At 47.8% G+C, this 22,710-nt stretch overlaps 1 protein-coding gene across 4 annotated transcripts in view; it reads left to right on the top strand.

Annotated features, from left to right (window-relative positions):
• The first annotated feature begins 968 nt into the window (after positions 1–968).
• The window catches only part of PHACTR4 (phosphatase and actin regulator 4), a 68,210-nt gene continuing 46,468 nt past the window's right edge, over positions 969–22,710 (top strand). Inside the window, exon 1 of one of the 4 annotated variants that reach the window (XM_037382039.1) lies at positions 969–1,047. The gene's annotated coding sequence lies outside the window, so the exon portion shown is untranslated. Of the gene's footprint in view, positions 1,048–12,758; positions 12,782–17,607; positions 17,670–22,710 lie in introns of those variants that run through there. The other 3 variants (XM_037382042.1, XM_037382041.1, XM_037382040.1) reach the window with 3 other exon arrangements.

The following is a 22,710-nucleotide window of genomic DNA, read 5'->3' as shown; positions in this document are numbered from 1 at the left end:
GGGCTGCGGCCGCATCGCTGAGGCCCCAGCGGCTGCTGTACAAGCTAATTGGAAAGATTAGAGAGTAAAACCTTCATCCCGGTAATTACCAGCTCACGTGGTGGCTGGTGATGGTGTGAACGGTGTCCCGGCCCCCGGAGCCGTGCCACAGCCCTGCCAGGGTTGGGGTGTCCGGGGGGGGACCCCAACACCCAGCCCAGGTAGGAGATGCTTTTCGTAGGGTTTCCTCTTGCCTGTCATCTCTGGCTACCCCACACCTCACCCGCCCCCTCCCCACTGCCCCCCAACACCCCCCCAGCACCCCAGTGACACACCGGCCTCAGCTCCCCCTGGCCCCGAATCCCACCATCACCCCGAATCCCCCTGCCTGCAGTGCTGCGGGAACTGGCCCAAGACCCACACCCCAATGTCCCAGCTGACCCCCAGTCCCCACCCCACAGCACCCCAGCACCCTCTTGGCCCCCAGACCCCCCACCCCTAAGCCCCACAGCACCTGGTTACTCACCCCTAATCCTCCCAACCCCAAATCCTTCCTGTGTCCCCCCCCAGGGCACCCCATCACCCCCTGACCCCCAAGCATCACCCCCCCCTCAATCCCCACAGCACCCCTCACCCCCAACCCCAAAGCCTCACCTCGCCCCCTCCAGCGCCGCCCCAACGCCCGCGGGCCCTGTCACCCCCCGACCCCCCAGCCCCTCCAGCGCCGCCCCAACGCCCACGGGCCCTGTCACCCCCCGACCCCCCAGCCCCTCCAGCGCCGCCCCAACGCCCACGGGCCCTGTCACCCCCCGACCCCCCAGCCCCACCCCAGCCCCCCAGCCAGCCCCCCCGGCCGCCTTCACACCGCCCCTCTGCCCCGTTCCCCACCGAGGGGGAGTGGCTTCCAGACGGGGCGTGACCTGAGACGGGGCGTGGCCTGCCGCGGGGGCGTGGCCTGCCGGCGGGCGGACTACAACTCCCGGCGTGCTCGGCGCGCCCCTTCCCCCCGAGGCTTCCGGCGGGGCCGGCCCGGGAGCGGCGCAGGGAGCCGGCGGCCGCGGGCAGCAGGTGAGGGCGGGCGGGCGGCCCGGGGGACCCCCCGGGGGGTGGCCGGGCCGGGCTCGGGCCCTCTCCCCGCCGGCTGCGCCCCGGGTGGTGCGCGGGCGAGGGGCTTTGAAGGGGGCGGGGGGCAGAAGTGCCCGCGGGGGGTGCTGGGGGGCTGCGGGCGGCCTTGGTGGGGGCCGCGTCTGGCCGGCGCCCCCGGGGACTGGGCTCTGCCCGCTGGGCTGGCTCTGCAGGCGGGCCGGGGGCTGCCTGGGCCGGGCCGCCCCTCATGCTGGAGACCCCCCTTCCGGGCGGGCCGGCCGGCGCTGGGTGCTGTGCTGTGCGGTGCGGCGCTGTGCTCTGCGGGCTGGGGCTGGCACTAAGAGTAAAGCCTGGTTTTCCCTCAGCGTGGCCGTCCCGCCGCTCCGTGAGGGCCCTGTCCCTCCCCCCCCCGGGGGGGCCCTCTCCCTTCCCCCACCACCCCCCTCCCCCCCCCGGGGGGGCCCTCTCCCTTCCCCCACCACCCCCTCCCCCCCCCGGGGGGGACCCTGTCCCTCCCCCCCACCCCCCTCCCCCCCCCGGGGGGGACCCTGTCCCTCCCTACCCCCACCCCTACCCCCCCGAGGGGTCCCTGTCCCTCCCTACCCCCCCGGGGGGGCCCTGTCCCTCCCCCCGACGTCCCCTCTGGGGCAGCCCCGCCGGTGTTCCTTTGTTTGATCTGCCTTAACGCTGACTGAAACTGGAACCTGCTGCGCTTTCTGCTTTAATTGTTCTTTCCCTCTCTTGGCGTGCAGATGAATTATTTACCTCTCGGCCTTGCCTTGGGTTGTGTTTGTCCAGGGGAAGGTAGGTGAGGGCTGGGTGCCCCTCTCTGGGGCTGAAGGTATTGAAAAAAAAACTTGAATGGTGTCAGGAGGTGCTTCGTGAGGCTGAAAAGAAGTTAAAAGCTGCTCTCCTCAAACGTTCAGATGTTTAAACCAACCCTCGGAAGCGGGAATGGCTGCGATTGCTCCTCTTGTGTGTGAAAAAAAAAAAAAAAAAAAAAAAAACCAACCAAAAAAACCACCACCTGGAGTTGTGTGTTGGTGAGTTAGGAACGCAAAGCTTGCCTTTCAGAAATATGAACACCTGAATCGGGCAGGGTCAGGTTGGCTGGCAGGGCAAGGGGATGATGAAGTTCCCTGTGCCCCCTGCTCGGTGCGTAAAGGTTTGGTTCAGCTGACTCGGCTTGACGTGCTGGTGGTGTAGAAGTTGCACGGGAGCATAATGAAATTCCTCTGCCTGCTATGATTTCAGTATAAATGCCTGTTGCTCTTCAAACGCACCCTTTGAACTACTCCCGATTACTTTTAAGAGTAGAGAAGACCTAAAGTTGTAACTTTACATAGTTTAAATTCCTTTTCAAATGAGAGCGCAAAAACGGGGGGAATAAAGCCAAACTGAGGCCGCTTACGAGGGAACCTGGTCAGCACACAGTTACGCCAGTTGAAGTTAATACCTCGTACAGGGATGGTGAGAAACCCCTCTCCCCATCCATTCAGAGTAGGTTTAAACTTGTTCTTCCCAACAGTGCTGGAAATGACTGCGCTGGTCTGTCCTAAATAAGTGTGGCTTGAAGTGTGTCAGCTTGTACTTTCAAAGGGCTCCCTTTGTAGTTGGGTAATATCTCAAAAGGCTGGTTTTGTAAGGAATGTTTCCTTTCTGGACTACCAAGAAGTGGCTGGATGAGCTGTATCTGCGGCAAAGTATCCTCAAATCTTATAAGACGGGGAGGGGGGAGTCCTGTTGGGAGTACGGGGCAGCGCAGAGAGGCTGCCACAAACATGGGGAATGTGATTGCATCCTTGTTTTCATGCTGCTGGATCAGTAATCTGTGATTATACAGCTTTCTACTTCATTCAATCACTGGTTAATTTGATTTCCAGTTTAATTTGATGACAGTTTTGAGAGCCAAATCGCTTGTATTTAAACAAATGGCTTCTATTTTGATCAAATTTCATTGTGTTTGGCATGTGTTGGGGCATTATATGTATTAAAAATCGCTGACACTGCAGTTCCTGCAGGTCTATTAGTTGGTGATGAATATTCAGTTACGAGCTAGACAAAACCTGTGTCTGGCAGGGAGTTGAGGGGGGGTGGGCTTAAAGCAAAACCCACGCAATAGTGGAAGTTGCAGTGTTTTTTTTATCCATGGCCTAAGTGATGCCGTGCACAAAGCAAGTTGCAGATATCCTTGGGGTCATCTGGATCACCTCGAAACATGCTCATTTTTCAGGCAAAATTGAAACTTTGGACTACAGGGAGTGCAAAGGAAGCAGGTACGGCTGTTGGGGGCAAGGATGTCATCTTGCTCCTGCTTCCATTATGGGTGGGAGTGGAGTGTGCGTAGTGAAGCGATGCTCCACGTCATTCAGGATCTGCTCCCTAATTTTGTTTAGTTGGGGTTTTCCACATACAAGTGCCGTGCGGGTTTTTTCTGAGTGTGAGAATGAGGTTTTTGCTGGCAGGTTTGGAGCTGGTGGAAAACTAATGGATGTGTGACCGCAGCAGCGTTAGGCCTCAGCTTTGTGTTGAAGGGAAAAAAAGCCCTTTCAGAGATCTATTTTTATTATTTAATTAGTAGCTCTTGCTGACTTGTCAGTGCTGCAGTGATAACTATTTCCAGTCCTTTTCTGCGCAGCGGGGTCACGCGTCAGGCAGTGAATGCACCAGGCAGTCATACCCTGGGCTGGCTCTGGCTCTGGGGGGGTTTAACTCCTTCCCGACTGTGCCCCCAAAATCCCAGGGTGGATTCCAGGTGAGGGGTCAGCATGCAGAGAACACAGAATTGTGAGAATCTTCAGCTAAGGGTGTCAAAGTGCTTTCCAAATGGTGACTGCCCTTAATTTTTCTCTGCCCTGGAGGACTTTTTGTGTCTCGCAAGGAACTGAGGTGAGAAGGTTGGTGTGATTTGCTGATGGCTGGGTGACAGCCTTGGGATCATAGGTAGAAGACTGCAGGATTGCCTGATTCTGGCTCTTATCTGCTGGTTTTGAAGGACTCTGATCAATCTTTCAGGGTTGGAAGGTGATGGCGCAAAACCTCTAGCGATGACTAATTATGCATTGGTATTTACGCTCCTTGCAAATGGGGAATTGTTGTTTTCCTGATTTCTAAGTGACGAAGCCCTTAATCTGTAGTTACTATTCTTGTGTTGCTTGTTCTATTGCTTGCGGTGTTGACTTGTTTTTGATTATCAGCCGTGCTGAGATACTGAGATACGGAGGTGAGAGGCAGCTTTCAGCCCCAGCTACAACCTGGTTGTCACACTGTTTGAATTTCTTTGTTTACTGATGACTGTATGCTCTCTCCACGTAGCACTGGGGAAGGGATGGGGGAGGGAGGACTAATTATCTCCAGAGAGAGGCTTTTAATGCTGTTAGTCAAAGGAACAGGCTTCGTCTCCAAACTGAATGGATTGTGTGAAATAACATGAAGCACCAGTGGCAAAGATAGGAAAATTGAGAGGGGTCCAAATGATTTCTCTCAGCTGAATCCTGGAAATAGATTATTTTTTTCTAAGCCATTGGCTAGCAGCAGCAATAGGAGGAGGGGGGGAATGGGTAAACAGATTGTTAACTTTATTCTTTTGTGTTTGTGCTTTTGGCATGCTGATTACAAAACCCAGTTAAGAATTGCTTACCTACCAGCTGCACAGCTAAGTTCAGAAGTCGTGATGGGCAATGCATTGTCACGAACTAATTAACCATGCCTGCTGAATGTCATGGGGCAAAATAAGGTGCATACTGATGAGGTCGGTTTGGGCAAGTCTGGCACTTCGCTAGCTCTTGGGCTAAGATCCTTGTCTGCTCCAGCTGTGTGCCTTTTGAAACAGATTTGGTAAAGATCATTGGACTTTACCAAAGTCTAATGGCATTAGAGGGTTTGAACCTTTTCACTGTGCCAGCTCCAGAAAGCTTCTGCTACAAGCATGAACCTCTTTGCAGACAAATGAGTAACTGGCAGCCAGGTTTTTTTTCACTAACCAAGCCACAAAAGTGAGCCCTTAATTAGAGCTGTGTTGCCATAGACTTTGTTGTCTAAAATCCATCAAGATTAATCCTCATCATTGATTTTTAAACTGGAGGCAGCCCCATATGGGCTTCCTGCCTTGCCTTCCACTTGTCTGGGGGAGGGATGAATGTCTCTGAACATGCCTACTTTTCTCCTCTAAAGACAGTTAGCTTGTAAGGGTGCAAGCAAGAAAAATTTGGCCGGAGTCCTGCTGCGAAGTCTCGATTTGTAAACTTGGATCAAAGTCTGAGAGGCATTGTCTTGTTTGGCGTCACAAACACTGCGTTGCAGAGGGAGCCTTAGCAAAAAAGAGGTTATTTGCTAGATGTGGCCTTCAGGTAGGCGGTTAAGATCGCAAGCCATGTCTCGCTGGGTTTGCAGAGACGGTGCTCGCAGGGGTGGAGTTTCCAGAGGTGCTTATGGATGGGGAAAAGGCAGAGGTCATTGCCTTTGGAGAACTTGAGCTTTGAACAAGGCATGTAACTGTCTAAGCCAATTTTAAGGGGACTTTGGCATTTGCTGTACTCGCATGCCTTTGAAGGTTGCGTTCTGTTGTCTAATTCTTCTCTCTTTAAAGTCAGATCGGTAACGTTTGTGTCACTGACTAAATTCGCTGGTATGGGCCTGGGGTAACCGGCTGTTCCAGCAGTGCCTGCTGCAAGTGTGGTTTCTATCAATATTATTTCTGCCTTGGCAAGAGCTCCCCTGCAGATGCATGCGTGGAAGTGCTGGTGGTGTTATGTTATTGATTGCTCTCATCTCCAGAGCTGTCTAAAAAAATTTTTGCTGTTTTTTTTTTTCGGCAGAGATCTGCAGGAAGCAGGTTTGCAGGTACGGCTGTTATGGGGAAGCCTTCATATCCTAGCGCAGGAGAGGCTTCAGGAGGTTTACACAGGGCTAGGAGCAGGGCTGAGGGTTTGGGCTGGTCCTTGCTGGCTGAATGCTTCAGGTTCTGTGGGAATACGTTTTTGTGAAGCTGCAATGTTGACAGCCATCAGGATGGACCCACGGAATTTCAGTTACTGATCCATGGCCCTGTATGGAGTGACCCTCTGCTGCATAGGTTATCTTTATCAGCTGGGACCGAGGAGGAGGAGGATAATAATTACTAAGTGGTAGGCTGTCTGAGCTGTGCTAGCGAGGTTGGGCTTTTATTGTTGGGGGTATTTAGTTTGTCTGTCTGCAAGTCAGGTGTAATTTACTGCCGGGTGGGAAACAGGCAAAGTAGAAAAAGGGCTGTTCAGTCCATTTGGGTTTGTGCCCCTGTAAAGAGTGTTGATGTGATGCCAGAAGACAGAACAAATAATTAGAAGCAAAGTCTTTTTCACTTACATTTTTTGATTAGTAGCAGGGGAGAAGTGGCACGTTCCCTGTAGGGTCGCTGAAGCTTCATTCACCTTGTGCCGAGAGGTAAATTAGTGCTTATATCCTGCTCCTAGCTAGATGTGTATCCTGTTCCTCCTTGCTGTGGGTCAGGGCCAGAGGTGAGCAAGGTCATAGAATTTTTCACCTTGTACTTCCAAATCATTTTTTAACATACAGTCCCACAATTATTGACTGAAAAAGCTGAGGTGGTAGGCATGTTTAAACATGATTTCTCTTGGCTCAGCTGTGCCTTTTTAGAGTGATAGCAACCTCTGGGTGGAATTGTCGAATGAGGGCTGTCAGGCTGTCCTGGCTTGTGCTATTTTACAGCAGTTTGGAAATTAGCTATGGCTTTAGGCCATCTGGCTGTTCTGTTACCTGTTCAGAACAAAGTGAAGACAGTTAATAGAGGGCCAGCACTGGCAAAGCGGGGAAACTTGAGGAAAATCCGTACCTGCTAACTCAGCCTGACACCTAACGCTGGAAGAAGTGTTTTTTTGCTGCTGTTATTGTTCTGCTTCACTTGTCTTATTAATACTTACAAATGCCCCCCCCCATGGCAAAGGGGTTGGAACTCGATGATCTTTAAAGTCCCTTCCAAGCCACTCTATGAATATGAAGATAAATAAGGTTTGCAGGGAGGGAAGTTCGTGGGCTGGAAAACTTCGCTCATGCGTTGTCTGCTCAGTTGCTGATGCTGATACCCACGTTCAGGCTGGCTGCTTCTGTTCCTCACCCATCGAGGCTGTTATTTTGGGAGCATTAAGGAATCATCCAGCTTCTCTGGGGCATGCTGGTGGACTTAGAATGATTCTGATGGAAAGAAATCTGGGAATTTTCAGGGTTAATTTATTAAGCAGGCTTTCTGAGGTGTCTTGAATATGTTGCAGCCTGCTCACCAGCGTTAGGCACGCAGAAACCTGTGTGAACACATCAGGCTTGGAAAGTAGAATGAAGGAGTGCTGTGAGACTGCTGGGTCTCCAAGATCAATTTGACATCAGTGATTATCTTAATCAGTACTATTTCTCATTTCCTTTTAGCTTCAAAACGAAGCCTTCAATCTGTATTCCAATGACTGGGTTCTGTCTACCTATCAACTAGACAGAGTACAGGGAAAATACAGATGCTTGGGTGGACAAGAGGCTTAATTTAGCTCCCAGCTGTGTTGCTGCTGTGCTGTTTGATCTCAGGCAAGTCCCTTTTCCCTGTACCTGTTCATCCTCCTGTCTATCCTAAGATTACATGTGCTTAGTGAGGGTGTAGTCATACTCGTGTTCATAGCTAGAGGGATGTATTAATGCATCTCAGCCTTAAGGGCCATAATTAGCAGCCAGGTTATACTGGTCTGGTGCCATCATACTACATGTCATATGGTGTGTAGATGGGGCCTTTAGTAAGTACAATGTGAACAACAGGAGGAAGCATTTGGCTGAGTAGCAGGTACGTGTTGGGTCAGTCCAGCAATGCAGATGGGTATTGCTGCCGTGATCTGGTTGAATCAGCAGCGTTTGAGTAGTTGTTTCTTAATTTGCCCCACGTCCCATATTTTGTGAATGTGTAATTTGAAGTTTTAGCTCTGCATTTTTTTTAATTGGTTTTCCAAGTTTCACGCTCGACTTTTCTGTCCAAAAGTTCCTTTTGGACTTGCAAAGTTCCTTTGCAGGAGAGGATTTTTCAGAGCTTTTCTCGTGTAATAGGAACACGTTTACCTTGATTCTTCAGTAAATTACGGCTGCTCTGGGAAGGTGGTATTTATAAAGCTGCTGTGCTACATTTCAGTATGGAAAGGGAGGCGGGGGGAGAAACTAGCAGAAATCTGTTTCTCCTTTAATATGAGATTGGATAGGTGATTCTCTTGCATGGAGAGGGAGCAGCAGTCCTTGCATAAACACTGGCTATATTAACATTTCTAACTAGTAAATTTATGGATAATCTCTTCTTTTGGAGGATTTATTCTGATTTGAGAGTATTAGTCTCTGGGAAAATTAAACTTTTTAAATCTACTTTGTTCAGACTCTAGACAGGGGAATTGCTGGTAAGCCCTGCCATCTTCCTCCAGCTTTTCTGTGGGCTTGATTGGAAATGCAGTGCAGAGAGACACAGCTGGTCCAGAGGCATCCGCGGTTTGGTTTTAGGTGCTTTATCCAGTTGTGTCAAAATGGATTTGGAAGCTGTTCGCTCCGTTCCTGTAACGAGTGCGTGCAGCTTTGAGCACTGCCAAAAAACCCCCAAAGAAAGCCCCTGAACCGAACAACCCAAAAAGGTAAGAAAAATTAAATGTTTGTGGGAACTGTGAAGTGCCTTGGTAAAGCTGCTTGTCTGCAGGATGCTGCAGTTTTGGGATGCTGGGGGGGGCTGTCTTTGGTGACTGAAACGTCAGTCTGCTAGTGCTGGGCACTTCCCTGATTGCGGAGACATACCTTTGTTTCAGGTAGCTGATTCATGGCCCTGTATGTTTAATCACAGTTTCTATAGCAGTGAAATCTTTAACAAGAGGGTGGAGTTCACTTTCCGTTCATTGCCTGTTTTTTGTGAATATTATGGCTGATTCATTAGTGTGCTCTGCTGATCAGAGTCATGTTTATTGGGGTTTGGATGTTGAAGGATATTCTGTGTTTGTGGTACATGTCACAAGTACTGAAAGAACTTTTGCTTTTTTGATAATTGGCATTTCTTTGGTTTGGTCTGTGCTGTGTGGCTGCATTGCTAAGTAAATGCAAAGAGCAGGATTCCTTATGTTGGTGCAAGATGTTTAGCTTATTACCTTTTGATTATCAGTTAAGATAGTAGAACTACCTGATCACGTACAGGCAGATGATGGTGAGCCCTCCTGTGCTCTCCACAAATCCTTCCCTTGGGGTTTGATGTTGGCTCCCAAGTTATTGGGACACTTTACAACTGCAATTTAGTCCTGTCTTATTGCAAGCTCAAATTTTTAGGTATTTCCAAGGTGACTTTGCTGAGGAAGCTATTTGAGCCTTCGTTCTTACTGCCGGTAGCAAGGGGTTTGATTTGCATAATCAAGATAATGTGGTGGATAGTGTTTGTGTTTAAAGCCACTTGTCATCTTGCTCTCGTGTCCTACAAAAACACGGTGCTTTATTGAACTTAGAGCATAACATTGATCTGGAGAAGTGTGTTAGCTGAATGGGTCCTCAGTGGGTAGCACTGGTGGGATGGCTGGCCATGCTGCTAATGAGCTGGGCTTTGTCAGAGCCTAGTCTGATGTTGGTTTTCGTGGTTGCTCTTGGGAGAGCATGATGGCTCTTGTCTGCCTGCATCGAACGTCCATCCTTGTACCTCGTTTGAGCATGAACGCTCTAAAAGCAAAAAAAGCTTTCTTGTGCACAGTTCTGCTTCTGATACGGCACATGACTGGCTTGTGACAGCTAGGGCAGTTGAAACAGGAATCTGTTGGGAACGGATTTGTATCTGCATTAAACAAGAGGAGAATGTGCCCATTGCCAAGAGCCTGTCAGGGAGATGTCAGCTAAAAATTGTGCTTAACTCACTGTGCGTGGGGCTCGCCAGCAGCAGACGGACTTTTGTCTGTGTCCCCGAGATGAATCATGTGCGGGGTTCAACTGCTGGTCAGCATGCTGCTGGGCTCCGTGGGTGCTGGTAGTGTCGCACCCTCTGTGGTGGTTAGCTCCTGTGTTACTGTAGGTGTCCCTCGCAGTCAGAGGTCAGAGACTGTTAAACAGAGACTTTGCAGGTAAAGTGGGGGTCCTGGCTGGCTTGCCTTTTCTGTTAGTGTGGGAAGCGGGAACAGTTGGGTCCTTGCTTTCTGATTATAGAAGTTGGCGCACGAGATCTTGTAAACCTGTATTTGTGGAGCTTTCCTCGCAGTTGCAGGCTTGAGCCTTCAATTCGGTGTCCACACAGGCTCTGTCTTCAAAAAGAATTGCTTGCTGGAAAGCTGGTTTTCTGATGGCTGGTACTAACCCAGCGGAGCTGCCTTGCAGTTGCTGCTTGACTGTATGTGAAGTAGCTGTTGTGGAGTGGAATGTTTGCTGTCTTTTAGCAGAGCGCTCGTTGAATACTTTCATTCAGTACACTTGGCTTTTTAACAGATGGGATAGATTTTTGTCAGCCTGGGCAACCACAGCTTTTGTTTTTGCAAGGTGAGACATTTCTGTTTTGACGGGCAGGAGAAATAATAACGTTGTGTGATTCATAAGAGTGATGAGTCTTTGGTTTTGGATCAGTGAACCTTTTTTTTTTTTTTTTTTAGGATATTAGCATATATCTTCAAAGAAATCTGAGCTGAAAGCCAAAAGTCAACAGAAACAATTCCTGAGCGGTGCTCGATAGGATGAGCCTTGTGGATAGAGCTCCCAGTACGTTTGAGGGGACTGGAAGAATTGGTGCTCGGGCAACGTGAGCCACACAGCACTGTGCTCACAAATTCTTCCCCTTGTGCTGGGGGTGTGGAGAGGGAGGGTGGCTGCGTGGGTGCCAGAGGTGCGGGTTTCAGCTTCTGAGGGGCCTGGGAGCTGTGGCGGAGCAGAGCTGCTTCAGGTCTGCCGGGGAAATAATTAACCATGCCAGGAATCCAGCCTTTTGCCAGTCAGTAGCCAGCCTTTCAAAGGGAGGTGTACTGCAGGTGGCCAGAGCTGCTAAACAGCACATGGAGATCACAACAGAGGGAAGGGGATTTCAGTGTTCAGTGCTTGTTGTTCTTGCTGTGCATTGCAGAGCACTGCGGGAATGGCTGCTTGCGCTGGTGGTGTGTCTTGGCGAAGGCAGCAGCAAGTATCTGAATGATGGGCAGTCCCTGGTGGCCATCGCCTGGCGCAGCCCTGCTCCTGCTGAGAGTCCAGGTCTGGCCCAAATACCTGCAGACTTGAGGGATTAGCTGTTGGGGGCAAGTCCCGTGGGAATGAGCGAGGCAGAAGTCGGTCTCCCACTTCAGCGTTTTATTGCCTGCTCTCAGGGCTATCGCTTCCTTTGCAAAGGGGTTATTTCCTTCCTGTAGCATAGCGCTGAATGGCAGGAGGGCGTGCAAGAAAGTGAAAATCTGTAATTGTCTGGTGATGACTGAGCTATTGCATTTTAAATCTAGTCACAGTTACTATCTGGGGACATCTGGGGCGGGTGATACAGCAGCTAGATCGCTGGGCCAGATCTGCCAGCTGAGAGACGTGGTCCCCAGAAGTCAGAGAGAGTGCATGTGTGTTTTAGCGGATTGCAAGTTTAATTGGCCTGCATGTGAGTTTGAGCTGTTTTTGTGGCTGGAGGATTGCTGATTTATGTTGTGATCCCTTAACAAAACAGTTCTGGTGGAGGCAGGCTCTGCCGTGAGGCTTTGTGTCGCGGGCCGCTGCAGTACAAAGGCTTTGCTGGAAGTGGAGCAGGCTTTCTGTGCTGCGTGTGCCTGGTGTGTCCATCTGCCTGCGCTGGCTGAGGACGAGCTGGAATTTGGAAATGTTTTTAATTGTGTGGGGGAGCAGGTGGCTTTCCATTGCATGGGTTTACAGTGAATTGTTTATTCCGTTGTAGGTTGGGGTAGGGTTTTGTTGCTGTCTCTCGTTCCAAGCAAATGGGAGGAATGAGGGGCAGAAAAGGTGGAACTGGTTGAACTGGAATTCCTGGGTCATGCCTGGCCTTGGGTTATGAACAGCAAGGTCCTGCTCATTTCAAAACCTGGGGCTGGCAAATCCTGGTGCATTGGGATCTGTTGATGTTTCAGGGTTTTGCTTCTAAGTGTATCGGAGGAGTTTAATAATAGTTTTGTAGCAGAGATCTGAAATCTTATAAATATGAGTAAATAATCCTGTTTTGTCATAATACTAGATACTCCGAGAGTATCTAGCGTATATACTCATGGCTTGGTGATCTGACTGGCTTAAATGGCATGGAAGGATAAGGTGGTACCTTTGGTGTTTGCTATGGAAAAAGTTATAGAGGGGTGGGCAGGATCTGATTGACTCGGATCAGATTTTTCAAGCCTGTTTGTGGTGCTGGGAAGCCTGACTTGATGCCTTCTCAACCCGGCCTTACCCCTTGTCTGTGACGATGGGCTGCGCTCTCCAGTGCGAGACCCCTGTTTTGGGTTGCAGCTGTGTAAACGCTGAAAACTGCTAGAGCTGCTGAAGAAGAGGTCCTGTGTATCCGCTCCCTTCCCTTACACTCAAACAACTGTTTGTGGACTGTGTGACAAACAAATTGAGGAACTGAATTGGATTAAAACCAGCTGTTTCTGCACCAGGCTGGTTTTGACTGGGGTCAGCTGCTCGATGAGATTCCCGGTGCCAGCAGGAAGGAGGGCAGGCAGAGCTGCTCCGTGCGCTGCCAAGCGCTCGTGAAACCGCAGCTTTCGCTGCCTTCTGTGCGGAGGTATTTTGGGGTTCATGTGCAGTTGCTGTGGTCTCTGGTGGTTGTCTCAGTATGCCTTCACCTGCTGCTCGCCACTGAACTGCTCCCTTGAGGAAGCTTTCAGGTTTAGTTTTTTCCCTGGTTTTGTTTTCAGTGCAAACTAACCCAAAAGAGCTGTGATGCTGCGGGCATGGAAGAGCTACACTGAGCTCTGTGGGATTAGGATGGTTTGTTACTGGGGGGGCTTCTCGAGCTGGTTAATTTTTGTGGGAAGCCCATTCTTTCCTTTGGCTCACACAGATGAATGCTTTCTCCTGACAAAAAGCTTGTTTTATCCCAAATGCACTACTATGCATATTTTTGCAAGACATCGGGGAAATTCAGGTGCTTCGGTTCTTTTTTTGGTGTTCTCTTTACTGCAGATACAGGTGTGGGACATAGAGACCTCATTAGGTTGTGCTATGGTAAAAGCTACTCAAAGCTTGACTTGCAGCAAGATAATTAATACCCAGACCTAACCCAGGACTGAAAGGAGGTCTTAGTGATGGGGAGGGCAGGTGAAGAAATCGGTGACTTCATTCCCTTTGGCTGCTGAGTGGTCTGAGCTCATCCCTGCTGCAGAGTGGTTATAGCTTGATCCGTGGGCTGCATTTTCCTGGAGCTCCCTGACCCATCTGGAGGGTCAGGAGAGGCTGCAGAGGGGTGCAGTTACAGTTTCCAGCAAATAAATTTATGATGAAGCAAATGACTGGTAGTTGGCAGAGCTCCTGCAGCTTTCTGCATGCTCATTCCGAGCTGCTGGGATGCGAGAGTGCAAACCTGTTAGCTTAAGTCCTAGTGAAAGCTGCTGTAGGTTTGTGTTTGGTTGTGCGTGGGTGTTTTCCAGCTGACTGTATCCTGGGCTAGCTGTTTATTGCTGTTATGCAGGTGTTGTGTATCTAAACACTTTTTTTTTGTGGACACAGCTTTGTCAGTTGAGGTGTTCCTCAGATGAAGTCATTCAGGAAATTTCCATTTATAGGCAAACCCCAAAGCTGGCTGACAAATACCTTCTGTGGCCTTCAAATGAATCCCATCATCTGATGTATTACATCTCTGACTTTGTCAGAGGGGAAAAGATAGCTATCAAGGCTAAGATTGCTGTAAGCATCATTAATTTAAAGAGTGAAGCTGGGTCAGATTGGATCAAGCTTCAGTTCCTTTTTACAACAAAACAGCTATTCCTCGATACTGTTATTGCAGGACTGAGTTTCCCTTTAATAAACCTGTCACCGTAGGTCAGTGTAATCTGCACAAACACTTCCTTTGGCCATCTTACTACAGGGTGTCCTTTTAGAACAGCTTTGACATTTGGAAATGAGAAGTGATGGTGTGCTGGGCACCACGCAGCGATGCAATCCCTACATGGAGGGACCGAGCTCCTTATCTCGCATGGCAGATGCGTGCAGCAAGTCTGTTGAACGTGTGCCCTTGCCTGTGCGCCGAGTCATGGTGTACGCGCTGGAGATGACTGGCAGAGTGGTGGGGTTTGTTCCTTAGGAGGGCATGTTGTGCTGGGGTAGGGATGGAGAGGCTGTGTGGCTGTCTGTGGACAGATCTAACGGGGTTAAGTGAACATGTCTTGTGCAGTCTCTAACATCATCTCCTTGGAAGCATGGGCCATGCTGAAAAATGTTTCTTGTTAAAATGGAATATTTCACCACCTGCTACCTTCTAGAGGAACTGAACCAAGCTGTGTTTTGCATGACTGTTGTCAGCTTTCATGTAAAATAACTTTTCCAGCTGTAGGTAAGGATACGATCCTAACATGATTTCAGCTTATTTTTTACATTTCCAGAAAAGCTGTCATCTTATGCTTGTGGCTGCCTGATATGCATGAAGGTTTCTAACTCCTGGGGCTTACTCAGAGCTACCTTTGAAGTCTTAAAAGCATAGCAAAGCACTTTTTGTTTATTTCTAGTTTATATGGCTCAGTATGGATTTGGGTCCTGCTAGTGTTAACACTTTTTCTTAATACGCCTTTTCCACGTTACATTTGTAAGTGATCACATTCTCCTTCAGTTTCACTCCTTTTAATCTTATTTTGTTGCTCTGATATAGTTAAGTCCATTCCCAGAAACCTTCTTGTTTAAAATTTGCTGGGAGTGCTAGTGTAGGTGGAGGGAATTAGGGGGGTGCTTTTGTAACGTTCCTCGTGCTGGTACCTATCAAAAGGTCTTGTTTGCTGAGCAAACCAGCAGTTTCTGGCTTGTTGATAGCTGTGCTTTGGAGTGGGGGGGTCATGGAGCGTGTCCAAGGACACTGCAGTTGAACAGAATCACAGAAGGGTTTGGGTTGGAAAGGACCTTAAGGACCACCCAGTTGCAGCCCCCTGCCCCGGCAGGGACACCCCCCACCAGCCCAGGGTGCTCCCAGCCCCGTCCAACCTGGCCTTGGGCACTGCCAGGGACGGGGCACCCACAGCTGCTCGGGGCAGCCTGGGCCAGCGCCTCAGCACCCTCTTATTTTAGGTTTTTTATTTTTATGTAAACCTACTTTATATTTGTATTTATATATTTATATTTAGGATAAATTAGGGAAGAATTTATCCCAATACCTAATTACAGAACAGAAAGGCAGAATCTGGTGTACAAGAGAGGTCACCAAAAAGTCATAGCTTACAGTTCAAGCTGCTCTTTTTTTAAGGATTTTTTTTTTCCTTACCGGATTTTAATTCTTTTCTGAAGCTCCTAACAGGCGTTTTCTCATATTAGACTTCTGTCATATCACCTTGTGAGGTGTATATAATTCTCTCTTAGCCCTTAGATGGATTTATTCAAGGTGATGCAGAGTCAAGCGACCTGACGGAGCACCCAGGTGCGCTGGTTCCCCGGGCAGGGCTGTGAGCTGCTGGGCACGTGCTCCTGTCCGAGCCATGTCTCCCGTGTGGATCCTCTGCTTGTGAGCCAGGAGCTCACCGTGCCAGGGATGCAGACCGGAGAGCCAGCTCACGTGGGCTTATGGTTATACCCCCCATCTGAGGGCATTTCCCCTGCTAGTGGCTCCTGTGCCTTGGAGATGGGTTGGAGACACTTGATGCTTTCTCCTGTTGGTTCACTGACCTGCTCATTGCTGTGGAAATTGATTCCCCTTGTTTAATTTTGCACAGTTGGTCAGAAGAGCATTTTCACTGGGTTGCCTTTCAGGGACCAGACCGCCTTGCCTGCCTGCAGGGCATGATGTGAGATTTGCTTGTTGGGTTGGATGTTTTTCTAGCCATTTGTTATGGTGGAAGGTCCTTTTGTGGCTGAGAAGAAGTGGTGATAGTTTGTTGAGGTCTTAATGCAGCTAAATGTGAAAATTGTCATCTCTAAACTGAGAGTTAGCAGAGTGGCAATGAGAGCAGGCTGAAAGAAACATTCTGGTTCATGTTGGAATTTCAGGAGATTGCCACCGCCTTTAAAATTATCCTCGCTGAGGTTTGGGGGAGTGTGTCAGTCTAAAACCCCCAACAGGTCTGAAAGATGGATGACCACGTGTGGATTAGCGATGGTATTTATCCCTATCTTGGAAGCATTTGGAAGAACGTTAGGAAAGGCACAACTTTCCCCTCGGATCAGGATCAGTTTGGGGCATGTTAGGTCAGGTTGCTGCAGTAAGCACAGTCCTCATGCAGACAGTGTTGCCGCTTCATAAACTTTGTGCGCAGGAATGAGAAGTACAGATGATTGCGGTTTTGTTAAAGAAAATATCCTCGTTCAGGAACTTTATGGGCTTATTTTCACGGTGGGATGCCTCGCTGCCTGTGCCTGTGTTATAAAGAGTTTGCCAGATCAGTGGTGGGAATTAATTTATCTTTTCCTAGTTATGACTGGGGCACCTTTTTATTAAAGCTGGAGCTGTGGAACACAAGACGAATAAATTGTCTGGGGAGGGTTTCTTTAAGGAAATTCAGTATCTTAATCAGAAGTAATTAGAAATTACTGTAGTGAGACTGAAGGAAAAAAAAATAAGGCTACAACTGAGTTACAAACTCTGCCTGAACTGCTTACTGTTTGGCAAAATCTGAATCAAAAGGTGAAATGTGAGGCTCCTTTAGTGATGTGCTTCCAGAGCGTCCGTCCACTCGGAAAAAGATTTAATTTTAAATAGCTGAGCTATGTCCAGTTAACGAGTGTTGACTCTACTTTAAGTTGATAAAGACACCTACACAGCACCAGTTTCCTGTATCTCACATTTTTTTCAAGTGGGAATATTGCATTGCCTTTCAGTATGGAATTTGATTACAGGTGCCTGTTTTATGTGCTCGAATGTGCACCAGTGGAAGCGTGGGGTTTAATCAGATTGCGTGTACCCTGCGGTCTGTTTATCCCAGGAAACAGTTGGGCATGTGGCATGGAACAAACTTGCAAGGTGCCTTGGGAGAGACCCATATGGCAGGACTGCAAATTCAGCTACTGCCTCGGCTGCTGCTGGCTTTTTCGGAGTTCAGGTGAGCTTTCTGACAAATGCTTTTCAGTGCTTTGATAGTGCCTAAGCTCGTTCCTGTTGCTTCTCAAAAAGAGGCAAAAAAACCCCAAACAAACAACCGCTTTGCAAACTGGATTTGCAGTGGCTGAGGCAGTGGCCTCATTTCAGTGAGGAAATGGTGGTTGCAAATGAAAACGTCTATCGAGTCGTAATTACGGGGGCATTACCACAGCATTGCGCCCTGTACTCTGCTACTTTGTTTTTACTGAAAGTTTGACGAAAATGGAAACCACAAAACTAAGGCAAAGGTGGTTTGTATTTTACCCCAGAAGCCAGAGGTAAATAAGTAACCCTATTATTACGTGCCTTTTGGGTGCGTGTTACAGTGCAAGGCAGGCACAGATTATATATAGCCCAGATGATGTGTGCAGCCCACGGTCCTCAGCTGCACGCCTCAATGGTAGGTCGAGGGTGGTGGGTTTTGTTGCTGATACATCTGAAGCTCACTCTGCCTCATGGCAGACGACCACAAGCAGAGGACTCGGTTCATGTTTTCAGTAGCATTCTTCAGGTTAAACTGGATTTTGATCGATAGATGTAGTTGTTCTTGGGGAGGTCCTGTTGGGTTGTAAATCAAGCTTTTGCTACTTCAGAGCCTGTGGAGCCTTTTCACTGCATGGGTGCTGAGACCTAATGAATGTGGATGATTATTTCTGATCAGTCTTTTGTGGCAGAGGTGTGAGATTCTTCATGGGGGTCTGTACAAATTCAAAAGGTGGAAAACGATTGTTAAAACTTGGGGAGGGGGGAGGATGTAACTCCATGTGTACACCTGAGCGCAAGTCTGCAGGTGCATTTATTTCCATCATGAAGTTGCTGTCATGAATCTGCTTGCTTTGCTTTGCAGTGTTGGATCTTAACTTCAGACAAGCTGGCCCATGCCCTCAGGCTGCTGCAGTTTCTTCACCCTGGAGTCAGTAATTCTCTCATTTCTAATTGTGTCCCTGGTTCTGTATGGATAGAGTTGGTTAGATGCTTTTTGAGTAAATTGAACTTCCCTGCGAGGTGTGGTACAAGAACAAATTGTTGTATGAGCAGGTATGTCCTGACCATGAAGGAATTTTAATTTCTGACAGGCCCTATTGTACTGAAATCAGTTGTGCAGAAAGACACGATGGAAACATGCCAGTTCCAGAGCCGAAACAAGCGTGGTGCTGCTGGGGCTGGGATTCCATGGGAGGTGCAGCCTGCCCTTTAGTCACTTTTTGGAAGGCAGACCTTCTGCAGCCCCATTTATGCCATGTTTTCTCCCTTTAAAAAAAGTTGGGGTTAGTGTTTTTGTGGCAGTGCAACAAGCTGGAAAAGATCTGGGTGAAAATTAGTCGTTTGATTGGTGACCTGCATTTAGGATGGTTTATGGCAGTTGGGCTGACACTTGGGTTTGAATCCTAGGTGTTCAGTGCCTAATATGTCGTGTGTTGTTTTATAGCCCTTAAGGGGAAAAAAGGCATCTCAATCATTTCTGTTCTTGATATTCACAGGTCTGGGGAATAGGGACCACGCTCCTGAATGCTTTCCCTTTACACTAGCATGACCCTCTCTGAAAGCTCTAGGCATTTCTTGATCTCCTGCTATTACTGCACTAATTGATTTATACAGGCCTTGCTCTTGTGCAGAGGTTGGGCTGTGGTCTAGGTTTGGAGAGGCTCAGCTGGTATTTTTGTAGCTAGCTAGGGATGCTCTGGTGCTGTGGTGGCTCGGGCAGCAATAATTATCCTAATTTGGGAGTTACGTAGTCAAGAATTCAGTTTGTCATCTCTTGCTTTTTTGGAAAGAAGGAGCAATAGAAAATACAGCTTAGATTTCAGGCAAATGAGCTCTACAGTTCAAATAGTCATTGTTTTTTGCTTGCAGTATGCTGAAGCAGGTACTGGTGGAGCTGGTTCATTTCCCTAAGTCCCACTGTGCAAAAATGAGTTGGGTACTCGGATAACTGAGATCTCTGTGGAGACTACAAATACATCAGTACTTTTCCTTCTCTCCTTTTGGTGTGCCCAGACTTTTCTGGGTAATAGCAAAAATGTGTGAATTGCTTTCTTCAATATAAGAATTTAAGATTCGTATTTTGAGGGTTTATATGTGCTGATAGATTAAGTAGTGTCTTTTGGTCTTGCAGAGGTCTAAACATCTTTAATGTCCTGGTTTTAATTATATCAAGCTTGGTTTTCTGGCTTTTTTAAAAATCTCACCCTTGGATTGCTTTTAGTTCTCATCTCTGCAAATGGGCGATTTTGTTTGTTCTGCGATTTAATTAAATGTACGTCTTCCTCTATTGAAGAGATTTCTGCAGTAGCACTGTTTTGCAGCTGTGGTGGTGGGGAGTGTTGAGTGGTGGTGTTCAAGTGTTAGGTGTTGAGCCTTCTTGCTGAGCCAAGCTAAAATCTTGTCTTTTATGATTTTTATGAAACATTTCCAAGCTGAAACCTGCATTGTTAAATGTTGGGCAGACAGCTGATGAAATGGGGTTTTGAGGATGGGGCACTAAATACCAGCTGCACATGGACGTGTGGTAACGTGCAGGTGATGAGTACATCTGTCAAGCCTTCTAGGGAAAAACTTCCACATTTACTCAATAGTAGAGGTAAATCTGAAGTTTTACAGTCTAGCTGTCAGTCAGGAATCCAGAGGGTGAATAGTCGCTTGTTCTTGGTGACTTAAGGCTTCCAGCTTTTGGGAGGTTGATCAAGGAATAGCCATGCCTTGCTGCCTCCCTTTGGGTGCTCTTACTCCTGTGTCAGCTTCTGCGATAATAAGAACAAGAGCATGTCCTCTGTACAGATCAGCCATTCTGCTTTAATTTTACCCTCTGCTTTTATCAGGAAGGTAATTTTGGTAGAGGCAAGCCCTTCAGCCTCTTCAAGGACAGTGAGTAGGGAAGCTGGTTTGCTATATTCATACTGCAGGTTTTTTCCCCCTGCATGCATCCACACCTCCAGAGTGGTTGATCAGCTGCCAAAAGGTCTGGAGGCGAATTATAAGTGTTTACTGTACTGATAGCTAAATAGAAATAGCATTTGTCACTGGGAGCTAGCATAGAAGTCATGCTGTGTTCATCTGCATGCTGTGCTTTCCTATAGTCTGCTGGCTTTTTGTTTAAGGTTCAGTAAATACGGCCCATTCAGTGGGCTGAAACACCTGGGAGAGGCTATAGTGGTTTTTTTCAGACTTTGTAGGGTCTGTTTCAAGTAGAAATAAAATAATTAAAAAAAAAAAAAAATTGCTGTTTGGCTTGTTAGCTGGGTAGGGTGTCCAGGTGCTAGTGTGGGAGTCGTATATAAGGTAGCAGCTTCTAGGAAATAGAGTATTTGCAAGTTTGGTTTTGAATTGCCTTATGAAAGCAGTTAATCCTCCCTTGAAGAGGGGGAAACTGAGGCACAGATAAAGGGCCTTGCCCAGGGTCCAATGCGTTGGTCCGTAGCAGAGCTGCGAGCGAAGGTGGGTCTGGAGCCCCACTTCAATGTTCTTGCACAGTGTGTAGGTGAGTATTTTTAAGGCTTACTTTGCACAAATGGTGAAAAAACCCACTCGCCTACCACATATTGCAGCCACAGAGGGTGCAGCTCCCATCCCTTTCCAGTTCCTCTCTGGTAATGTTATATTACTGTGCCACCCACAGGCAGCTACCACGCTGCTGAAAAATATTTGCTGTTTGCATGGGGAGACAGTTATCAAATGTTACATCTGTGATGAAAAGCTGCTGGTTTCATTTGCTGTAATATCTATTGTATTTAGATTTGTCCAACCTAGTTATTCTAGTATTCTATTTAAACTGCATTTATAGTTGTTATACTATATCCTGATTTTTCTACTGTTCCCCTCCGCAAAGCTCTCTTCTTGTGCTGAACAGCTACTGTCTTCCTGCTTGAAGTGATTGCTTTCCAAAAAGTGAAGTAACGCAAGCCGTGTTCCAGCCTGAAGCGTTGGGATCTTTGCAAAGAGAGGAAAAACTGCAGGGCTGTTAATTGTTGGTGCACCCGATTCACTGACGTGTTGCCAGATAAGGCTGAGAGAACAAGTTGGTTTCATCTGTGTCATTTTATTGAGGGGGAATATTCTGATTTTACCTCCGGGATGCGGAGGAGTTGACCCCTCCATTGCTCTGGGCGCGATTAGTGCAGAACAAACTGGGTCAGTGGAGGCTGCTTGGAGGGTTTTGAAACCAGCGTACCCATTTGTAGCAAATAATGTCCAAACAATATAACTGAAGGACATCAGCAAACCAAGATTTTTTTTTTTTTTTAGGTGGAGTTGGTTTGTTATTAGACACAGTCAGAAAAACAGACAAGCTTTTTGGCATCCACTGACCTAAAGGGCTTGTGTAATTCTCTTCCCCTCTGTACTGCTTGGTCCAACAAGAGGTTAACTCCACCTTTACACCTTGGCTTGTAATATATAGTAGTGAGTTTGGCATGGTTGATCTGTTTAGGTTTTTTTAAGAATTTCCCTTGTGATATTTAAACTCTAGTCTGTGCACCCGTGCTGTAAGCTGCCCCTTGGGAGAAGTGTTCTGTGCTGTTGAGTTATTCTGCTTTGTAGAACAGAATTTTAATATTGTTTACCATGCTCTTAATCTTACAGCTGGCGGATAAATTGAGTTACTTTAGCCCTTCCCTTGGGGACTTCATGGGACTTCGTGGACAGCGTACCCATAGCATTAGGTGGAGTTATCTCAGCTTTGCAAAAATCTGCTCATCTGTCTTCCCAGAATGAGTAATTGATTGGTGGGAGAATAAAATGTTGTTGGTTTTTTTTTTTTTAATTGCACTTACAAAAAGGATTGGACAACCAGATCTGGTGAGGCATTTGGGCGGTTTTTGCTGTGAGCCTAGCCCTTCGGGTGTATCTGCAGCTGGGTTTGATGCACTGAGAAGAGTCCTGATGGCTTGGTCCAGCCATCCGAGTAAAGTTTGGCAAGTCTGGGATGAAGACTTGGAACCTTCCCGGCTAAGCTGTGCGATGAAGAGCAGGCTGCTCGGTGCCTGACCTTGGTCTCCCAGCTAGCCTTGTTCTTGTCAGCTTTTTTTTAATTGTAATTGTGAGCTCTTGCAGGCAGCATTGGTCCCTCACTAATGGCATCTTGGCATCCAGTGACTAATCTTGTCATCTGGTTCAGCAGGGACCTGTTTGGGATTTGGCCTTCTGGGTGCTGCTGTAGTAATATTATTTTTTTTTTACAACAGTGTAAAGCGAAGGACTGAACTAGCATAATGAATTGTAATACTATATTTGTTTCTTGACTGTTACTAGCACTGTATTAGGTCAAAATAAAATATCTTCCAGGAGGTTGTCAAGCCAGCTTGGTTTCATTTCACAGGTATGTCACTTGAGCACTGGTAATGGTCTGTATTAATGCAGGACTTTGTTCCTCGGGCATTTGGGTGTTTGTTAACGTTTTCGCTTTCCCCCCTCCCTCCAACTGATAGGTATAGTTCAAGACTGTT

The sequence above is a fragment of the Falco rusticolus genome, chromosome 3 (genome assembly GCF_015220075.1).
Source record: "Falco rusticolus isolate bFalRus1 chromosome 3, bFalRus1.pri, whole genome shotgun sequence".
Lineage (NCBI taxonomy): Eukaryota > Metazoa > Chordata > Aves > Falconiformes > Falconidae > Falco > Falco rusticolus.
The sequence above is the reverse complement of the archived record's forward strand: the minus strand, read 5'-3'. Positions and strand labels throughout refer to the sequence as shown.